This window comes from Chiloscyllium plagiosum, chromosome 9, assembly GCF_004010195.1.
Source record: "Chiloscyllium plagiosum isolate BGI_BamShark_2017 chromosome 9, ASM401019v2, whole genome shotgun sequence".
In the NCBI taxonomy this organism is placed as follows: domain Eukaryota; kingdom Metazoa; phylum Chordata; class Chondrichthyes; order Orectolobiformes; family Hemiscylliidae; genus Chiloscyllium; species Chiloscyllium plagiosum.
The window spans coordinates 4,167,716-4,177,464 of record NC_057718.1 but is presented as its reverse complement, the minus strand read 5'-3'; the positions used below and the strand labels follow the sequence as shown (position 1 = coordinate 4,177,464).

General features: G+C 48.6%; 1 long non-coding RNA gene across 1 annotated transcript; it reads right to left on the bottom strand.

Moving 5' to 3' along the window:
- Positions 1–6,139: 6,139 nt before the first annotated feature.
- LOC122552565 lies at positions 6,140–9,397 on the bottom strand. The gene is made up of 3 exons (XR_006312420.1): positions 9,337–9,397; positions 7,858–7,922; positions 6,140–6,181 (listed from the first exon to the last, which is right to left on the bottom strand). It is a non-coding gene; the product is annotated as an uncharacterized LOC122552565 (long non-coding RNA).
- Positions 9,398–9,749: the final 352 nt, after the last annotated feature.

Here is a 9,749-nt window from a genome sequence, read left to right as displayed (position 1 = left end):
CAGTGAGTTGAGAGGTGTGGGCAAGTGAGAGAGGGGGCAGTGAGAGGGAAGGGGCTGTGAGTGAGGGAGGGTAGGTGAGTGAGGGAGGGGGCAGTGAGCAGGAAGGAACTGTGAGTGAGGGAAGGTAGGTGAGTGAGGGAGGGGTCAGTAAGTGGGGTAGGGTCAGTGAATGAGGGAGCAGGCAGGGAATGAGAGGAGGGGCTGTGTGGAAGCAAGGCAGAAGAATTCAGTTTGATCAAATTAAACTTCTTACGATGGTGAAGGCGGGTCTCAAAGGAAATTGATGAAAAATGAAGAGGAACAGAAGACGGTGAAGTGGGAACGATTAAAGTCGGTCTGAACCCCACTGGGTAATGTTCATTCTGAGATAGTGGTCAGGCAGACTTGTCACTGGATGAATAATCGAGGAACACCGGTTAATGATCTGGGAACTTGGTTCAAATCTGCTCTGGCAGCTGATGGAAATCAAATTCAGTTCGTAAAGTTAAGTATAAAGCTGGTCTCAGAGATGGTGACCATGAAACTATCACTGAGGATTGTAAAATCCCACCTAGGTCCCTAACGCCCTTTTGGGATGGAAATGTGCCATCCTTAATCTGGCCTACACGTGACTCCAGACCCACAGTAATATATCTGACTCAACTTCCGCCTGAAATGGCCCCAAGAATCAATCAGCTCAAGGGCAGTTAGGGATTAGGAACAAATGCTGGCCTTGCCAATGAGACCCACATTCCAAGAAAGAATCAATGAAAACTACTCAAAGATGGATTCAGTTGTGGAACCAATTCAGTAATCAATGAGAGGTGCTGATGTGAACAGAGAAACTGGGGGCAGCAGTGAATCAGAACAGTTTCTGGAACAGGAGAGAGGATTGGGAAAAAAGATGGAGAAAAGACTTGTTTGGTCCAATGATCTTTCTTGATCAAAATGTCCATTGGGCGTCTTCATCCCTCAGGAAGGATTTGTTCAGCAGTTCATCTGTCAGCGGTTTATTTAGATTAGATTAGATTACAGTGTGGAAACAGGCCCTTCGGCCCAACACGTCCACACCCGCCGAAGCGAAACCCACCCATCCCCCTACATTTACCCCTTACCTAACACTACGGGCAATTTAGCGTGGCCAATTCACCCGGCCCTGCACATCTTTGGACTGTGGGAGGAAACCGGAGCACCCGGAGGAAACCCACGCAGACACGGGGAGAACGTGCAAACTCCACACAGTCAGTCACCTGAGGCGGGAATTGAACCGGGGTCTCTGGCGCTGTGAGGCAGCAGTGCTAACCACTGTGCCACCGTGCCGCCCACAAATTTCTTGTCTGTTTCTGTAAAATTAAACATCAATGTTGTGAAAAGTGACAATAAAAAACATTTTCAGTGAATGTCTGAGGTCTCAGGATTGACTGAGCTGCTCCACGAGTTCAGCATCATTCGCTGTCGTGAGCTTTAATGTGTTCCTATGGTCACTGGGGCTGGTCAGTGTAGTCACTCCCAATCACAGGGAGCGGTCAGTATGGTCACTCCCAGTCACAAGAACTGGTGAGTATGGTCACTCCCACTCACAGGGAGTGGTCAGTGCAGTCACTTCTGGTCACAGGGAATGGTCAGTGCAGTCACTCCCGATCACAGGGAGTGGTCAGTGCAGTCATTCCTGGTCACAGGGACTGCTCAGTTTGCTCACTCCCAATCGCAGAGACCTGTCAGTATGGAAACTCCTGATTGCAGGGACTGATTAATACAGTCACTTCTGATCACATGGACTAGACAGTACAGTCACTCCCGGTTGCAGGGATTGGTCAGTGCAGTCACTCCCAACCACAGAGACTGGTCAGTACAGTCACTCCTGGTCACAGGGACTGGTTAATGTAGTCACACCCTGTCACAGGGACTAGTCATTTCGGTCACTCCTGCTCACAGGGATGGTCAGTGCGGATACTCCCAGTCACAGAGACTGGTCAGTACGGTCACTCCTGGTCACCGGGACTGGTCAGTGCATCCACTCCTGGTCACTGGGACTGGTCAGTACGGTCACTGCCAGTTACAGGGATTGGTCAGTGTGGTCAGTCCTGGTCACAGGGATGGTCAGTGCGGATACTCCTGGTCACAGAAACTGGTCAGTGCGGTCACTCCTGGTCACTGGGACTGGTCAGTGCAGCCGCTCCTGGTCGCAGGGACTGGTCAGTACAGCCACTCCCAGTCACAGGGATTGGTCAGTGCGGTCACTCCTGGTCACAGGGTCTGGTCAGTACGGTCACTGCCAGTCACAGGGATTGGTCAGTGTGGTCAGTCCTGGTCACAGGGATGGTCAGTGCGGACACTCCTGGTCACCGGGACTGGTCAGTGCGGCCACTCCTGGTCGCAGGGTCTGGTCAGTACGGCCACTGCCAGTCACAGGGATTGGTCAGTGTGTTCAGTCCTGGTCACAGGGATGGTCAGTGCGGACACTCCTGGTCACAGGGATGGTCAGTGCGGACACTCCTGGTCACCGGGACTGGTCAGTGCGGCCACTGCCAGTCACAGGGATTGGTCAGTGTGGTCAATCCTGGTCACAGGGATGGTCAGTGCAGATACTCCCGGTCACAGAGGCTGGTCAGTACGGTCACTCCCAGTTGCTGAGACTGGTCATTGCGGTCACTTCCAGTCACAGGGATTGGTCAGTGCAGTCACTCCCAATCTGAGGGACTGGTCAGTACGGTCACTCCCAGTTGCAGGGACAGTCAGTGCAGTCACTCCTGGTCATAGGGACTGGTCAGTGCGGCCACTCCTGGTCACAGGGGCTGATCAGTATAGTCATCCCCAGTTGCAGAGACAGGTCAGTGCAGTCACTTTCAATCTCAGGGACTGGTCACTGTGGTCACTCCCGGTCACATGGATTGGTCTGTACGGTCACTTTCCAGTCACAGGGACTGGTCAGTGCAGTTATTCCCAGTTATAGGGATTTGTCAGTGTGGTCACTCCCAGTCACATGGATTGGTCAGTACAGTCACTCCCACTCACAGGGACTGGTCAGTGCAATCACTCCCGATGCAGGAACTGGTCAGTGAGGACACTCCCAGTCACAAGGACTGGTCAGTGTGGTCACTCCTGATCCCAGGGACTGGTCTTGGAGCCATCAATCCAGAATGGTCTCACTCTCATTTGAAAGTGGTTCACATCATTCTTGCTTCTTCTGCAGGAGAAAACAGTTTCTTTCTATTGGGCTGGCCTATGCACTGGAACTCCTCGACATATTCTTGTAAAAGTTGAGAGATGAGGGTGAGAGATGAGACTGACTCCAAGCTGCCCTAGGGGCTAATAGTCAAGGGGAGGTCCCACTGAATGGTTCCTGTTGCCCAGTCACACAGCTCACACAAATTAGAGCTCTGACAGTTTTACACCGTTATCGAGAGGATACCTCAACCTGTAGGACAGTCACCAATATTGCTATGTGTGATTGCTGCACCCACGGATGGTGCAAATGTTTGATGTTTATGTTGATGAGTGTGTTAACAATATCTTAAAGGTGCATTCCCACACACTGACACACAGCTTGAATGATGCCCTTCCACCACATGGGACTGACTGCTCTCTGCTGCTTTAACACGTGAGAGGCTGGACCAGCCGCTATCTCTGGATGAGCTGACCAAGGCCCTCGAGTCCTTCGAAAAGAATAAAACTCCCGGAAGTGACAGCTTACCGGTCGAGCTCTATTTTGCTCTGTGAGACTTGATTGGCCAGGACCTGCTGGAGGTGTACTTCAGTATGCTTCAGGCAGGTACCATGAGTGAATCCATGAGGAAACACATCATCACCCTCATCTACAAGCGGAAGGGGGAGAAGGAGGAAATCAGAAATTGGAGACAAATCTCACTATTAAATGCGGATTACAAAATCTTGACAAAGGTCATCGCCACCTGGGTCAGGTCTGCTCTGGGGTCGGTGATTCATCCTGACCAAACCTGTGAAGGGAGATTTCTGAGAGTCTCGCACTCCTCAGGGATACGATTGCCTACGTGCAGGACAGGGGGCTGGACACCAGCCTCATCAGCCTCATCAGCCTGGACCAGGAGAAAGCCTTTGACAGGATATCACATACGTATATGAGAGATGTTCTCTCCAAAATGTGCTTTGGGGAGGGAATCTGCAATTGGATCAGACTGCTTTACACCAACATTGTCAGTGCAGTCTCAATCAATGGGTGGGAATCAGATAGCTTCCCAGTCAGATCCGGAGTCAGACAGGGCTGCCCTCTCTCTCCTGCCTTGTTTGTGTGCTGCATAGAGCCATTTGCCGAGTCCATCAGGAAGGATGCGAGCCTGAGAGGGGTGACTATTCCTGGCAGGGGGGGTCTGCAGGTTAAGTTCTCCCTGTACATGGATGATGTCGCCGTTTTCTGCTCGGATCCGCTGTCCGTGCGCAGACTCATGTGCATATGTGACCAGTTCGAACGGGCCTCGGGGGCCTAGGTCAACCGAGGCAAGAGCAAGGCCATGCTCTTCTGGAACTGGGCCGACCAATCCTCGATCCCCTTCACCGTCAGGACCGACCACCTGAAGGTGCTGGGAATTTGGTTCAGAGGGGCTGGGGCGTGCGTCGGGTCTTGGGAGGAGCGTATCAAGAAAGTGAGGCAGAAACTGGGTAGATGGAAGCTACGGTTGCTCTCCATCGCGGGTAAAAACCTGGTCATCAGGTGTGAGGCACTGTCATTGCTATTATACGTGGCACAGGTCCGGCCTATTCCCAGAACCTGTGCCACTGCAGTCACCTGGGCAATCTTCCATTTTTAATGGAGATCAAAGATGGCCAGGGTCCGAAGGGACTCACTGTACAAAGCTCTGGGCAACGGGCGAAAAAATATACCCAATGCCACCCTCACCCTGATGGCCACCTTTTTGTGGCTGCATCAAGCTGTGCGTGGATCCCCGGTATGTAGACACCAAGTGTCACTACGTACTGAGGTTCTACCTGTCCCCGGTGTTGCGAAGGATGGGCCTGGCCTCGCTGCCGTGGAACGCTCCAAGTAGTTGGGCTGTTCCATATCACCTGTCCTTCGTGGAGAAGTTTATGAAGAAAAACACCTTTGACCACAAGTCCATCAGGAAGTGGTCAGCACGTAGTGTCCTTGAGACCCTTCGGGAAAAGGAGAGGGCAGATCCAATTGAGCGGTTCCCTGAGCTGACTGTCAAAGTCATTTGGCAGAATGCCACATCGCCAGAACTTTCCAACAAGCACCAAGACATGGCTTGGCTGGTGGTGAGAAGGGCTCTGCCTGTGAGATCCTTTATGCACGCCCGGACTCTCTGCCGCACCGCACGCTGCCCTTGAAGCGGCTGTGGAGGGGACGAGACTGTCACACATCTCCTTCTGGAATGTGCCTACACAAAGGAAGTCTGGAGAGTAATGCAGTGGTGTTTGTTGAGGTTCGTCCTGAGAGCTCCATGATGTGGGACTCTGTGCTCTATGGCCTGTTCCCCGGGACACACACTAAGACGAACATCAACTGTGCCTGGAGGATCATCAAATCGGTCAAAGACGTTCTTTGGTCTGTCCGAAACCTGTTGAACTTCCAGTTGAAGGAGTTGACCCCGACTGAGTGTTGCGGACTGGCACATTCCAAGGTCCAGGACTATGTGTTGAGGGACGCGCTGAAGCTTGGGGCAGCGGCCGCCAGGGCGTGGTGGGAAAGACCACCTTGTAACATCTGCCTGCTAAAGAACAGGGGGCCCACGCAGTAAGTGGGCTCCACTGACGCCTCAGCTGAACATATGGATAGTAAATGTACAGACCTGTATATACAAATGATAAATTCTGATCTCTGTATGCAAAGAAATGGAATGTTTACATATGTATGCCACCACCAATTGTACAGATCATCAAAATATTTTATGAATAAAGTATATTTTTGAAATAAAGAAAAAATTGCTGTTCGTTTCAGTGAAACTTTCCCACACCTTTCCTCATTGATACTGAATGTAACTGATCCACAAGCTTCTCCTGAGCCCTTGTTAGTGTTCCAGCAACATACCTGTCAGGTCGCTGTAAACAGACTGATCCACTGGCTGTAACGTCTATCAGAAAACAGAGAAATATTACAAACTGGGACCTAGTAACAGATGCACAATGTAAATATGTTCATAATTTTTTTCATATTTTAAATTCTCACCAAGTACACAGCATTGGAATCTTCTTAAAATTCTCCTGTGTTCTAGAATGAAATGTAAAGTAGTGTTTAACACATTGTTACTGTTGGTTCCCGAGTTCCCTGGGATGATGCACCATCTTTAGTTGTTTCTTCAGTCAGCTACACACTGTACTTAAACCCGGAACAGCAATAAAGTCAGAGCCAAGCAGATTTATAACTGTACATGCAGATAAACCGAAAGTGAAGGATATTCCCCAAATTGATAATAATGTGACCCAATCACAAGGACTATGGTAGAAGGAATCATACAGCTATAAAAATAAAGTTCAGGAATGTGCATCAAATCTCAATCAGCTGAGGGGACGAAGAATTGTCTCAGAGCAGGTTTCATGCTCCCAGCCACAGGCTCGAGCCATGAAGGTATAAGGTCACCTTTCATGAGCTGAGGATGTGAAAGATTAGATTGGAAAGGTGTACACAGTGCCCATTGTGGCCCTCGGCTTATGGAATCCTGGATATCCATTCCCAGCGATCTATGTGGATAATAAGAATGATGTGGAGGGGCAGGAGGTGAAATGGAAGTCTCCATTGCTCCCTGTTCCTCCCAGAGGGGGTGCCATTCCTCGAAAATGAGAGTGTTCTCAAATAACACTTGCCCCTTCACCAAAGACGCAGTGGTCAGCCATGAATCACTGAGCAGTTTTGAGGGGCCGAACGGCCTTCTCCTGTTCCTGTTCCTTATGTTCTTCATAAACCCTCCATCCTGTTCTCTTGCCGGTGTAGGCTATTTTCTAAACAGAGAAAGTATTTAAAAATTTGAAGCAGAAAGGAATTTGGGAGTCTGAGTTGAGGATTCACTTAAGGTGACCATGCAGGTTCAGTTGGTGGTTAGGAAGGCAAATGCAATGTTAGTATTGATTTCAAGAGGCCTGGAACAGAACAGCAGATAGAGGTGTAATGCTGAGTCTGTATGAGGCTCTGGTCAGACTGCTTTTGGAATATCCTGAACAGTTTTGGGCTCCATATCGAAGAACTGAGCTGGCATTGGATAGTGTATGGAAGAGGTTTACCAGAATGATCTCAGGGATGAAGGGCGTGTCACCTTTGGAGCAGATGAGGACTCTGGGTCTGTACTCGATGGAGTTTAGAAGGATGAGAGGGAATCTGATTGAAACTTACAGAATGCAGAGAGGCCTGGATAGAGGGGACATGGAGAAGATGTTTTCCTAATGGAGGTGCTCAGACCCAAGGACATAACCTTAGGGTGAAGGGGCAACCCTTTGGATTTCTAAAGGAATTTCTTCATCCAGAGGGTGGTGCATCTGTGGAACTCATTGCCACAGAGGATTGTGAAGGCCATGCCACCAAGTGTGTTTAAGATTGATTTTATTTTAAGAGAGATAATCTAATAGAGTCACCAAAGAGAGATAGATAGGTTCTTGCTTACTGAGGGATTCAAGGGTTACAGGGAGAAGACAGGAGAATGGGATTGAGAGGTATCTCAGCTCTGATCGAATAGTAGAGCAGACTGGATGAGTCGAATGGCCTAATTCTACTCCTATATCTTCTGGTCTTACGGTCACTCTAAAATTTGGAAATGGTGTGTGTCACATCTCCCACTCTAACACTGAAATCCGACGCTCAGTGACAATAGACTCAAACACACGGTCAGACAAGTCCCATCAGATCGAGCCTTCCCATGACAGAATCCAACATCCTCAAAAACCACCTGAACTCACCTGCAGTGTTCTCACATTTTCGTAGCCTGCAGTTGTGTTCGGATCATCAGCTGCTCCAGATTGTGCTGTGAAAGCAATGATCAAACACTGTCATCAGTTCCAGTCACTTTCACCACATTGATCTGCCACCAACAATCTCTCCATTCTCGGCTTGCTGAATACTTTATTCTGGTCTTTCCTGTTTTAATTGGGCAGAGGGGGTAGAGTGGAATGTTACTGTTGTACAGGAATCCAGAGCCCTTGGGAGTTGGTTTCAGATTTAGGTCCATCTTTAGATCTGATTTCGATATGCCATTGTTAACTTATGGCCTGGTTAATGTTCAGATGGCTTCCTTTCCATCAGAAACCGTAAGATCATAAGAGACTATAAGACATGGGAGGAGAAATTAGGCCTTTCAGCCATTGAATCTGCTCCTCCGTTCAATCATGGCTGATAAGTTTTTTAACTCCATTTTCTCGCTTTCTCTCCCTAACCTTTGATCTCCTTGGCAGTCAAGAATGTTATGTCTCTCTGTTTTAAATATACTCAATGACCTGGCCTCCACAGCCTTCTGTGGCAATGAATTCCACAGATTCCCCATTCTCTGGTTAAAGAGGTTTCTCCTTATCTCCGTTCTAAAGGGTCTTCCTTTTACTCGAAGGCTGTGCCCTCAGGTCCTTATCTCTTCTGCCAATGGAAACATCTTCCCAACATCCACTCTATCCAGGCCATTCAGTATCCAAACACTGGGAGGTTTCTGTAAAATTCACCAGATCATTCAACTGGGAGTTAGGACATTTCTCTCTGGCACAGAATACTCCCTGAAGTCTGGTGGCCCTCAGGCTAAATCTTCACCAGTCGTTTCTCTCTATCTAAGAAGAGAGCAGCCTCTTTGGTCTGGTAAGACTATGGTGACATGATGACAGCTTCTCCATTCTCCAGAATCTAGAATCCAGCTGCTAATGTCAACATTACTGTATCATCTCTATCACTAGTTTATTACTGGGAGCTGGTTAGCTCAGGTGGCAGGATGGCTGGTTTCTGAGGTTACCAGCAGCTGAGGTTACCATGAAGGACTCTCCTTCTCAACCTGTCCCCTTGTCTGAGGTGTGCTGACCCTCCCAGTCATCTCTCTTTAATGGGAGAACAGCCCAATGGGATTATGGTGACTTTAACTGTATCTCATAACTCTAATGGTTTTCAAATCCAGCCAGAGCACCTGGTCAAAATTCAGTTCAACCTATTGTTAAACAAGTTCTGGAATTAAATCCTAGTCTCAGTGACAGTGATGATGACACTATCTTTGATTGCTGTAAACACCCATCTGGTTCACAATGCCCTTACTGCAATCCTTAACTGGTCTGTTCTATATGTGACTCCACACCAACAGCAATGTGAAAGGCTGTTAACAGCTCTCTGAGGGAATATTACGTATTGGTTATGAATGAGTCAAACAGAACCATCTACAATAATCAAGACCAAGTAAATGATTGACTCACACGTAGTGGACTGCTTTTTTCTCAGACATGTGTGTCCAATCAATAAAATCACTTCTGTATTTCCAAACAGAGCTCCCAGAATGAACCAAACAAGTTTCGTCTTCCAAAGTTGGTTGATTTCTGTGTAAGGAAATGACATGTTTAAGCTGTCAGAAATGGTGAGTGGTGGCCACCAGTGATTGGTGGTTGTGTGATCACTCTTTACAGACGCGTACACAAGACAGCACCATTTATATTTTTTCCCTGTAGAAGGCCCATGATGGTGTTGTACCTCACTGGGGAAGGGAGCTCAAACTCGAGCCCCGTGATTCCCAGAGTTCTGAGCAGCCAGGTTCTGGCCCCCGTTAGAATCACAAACATCGCTTGCTTTATGACATGCTGACTGATGATCATTCTCTGCCCACTGCTTCAGG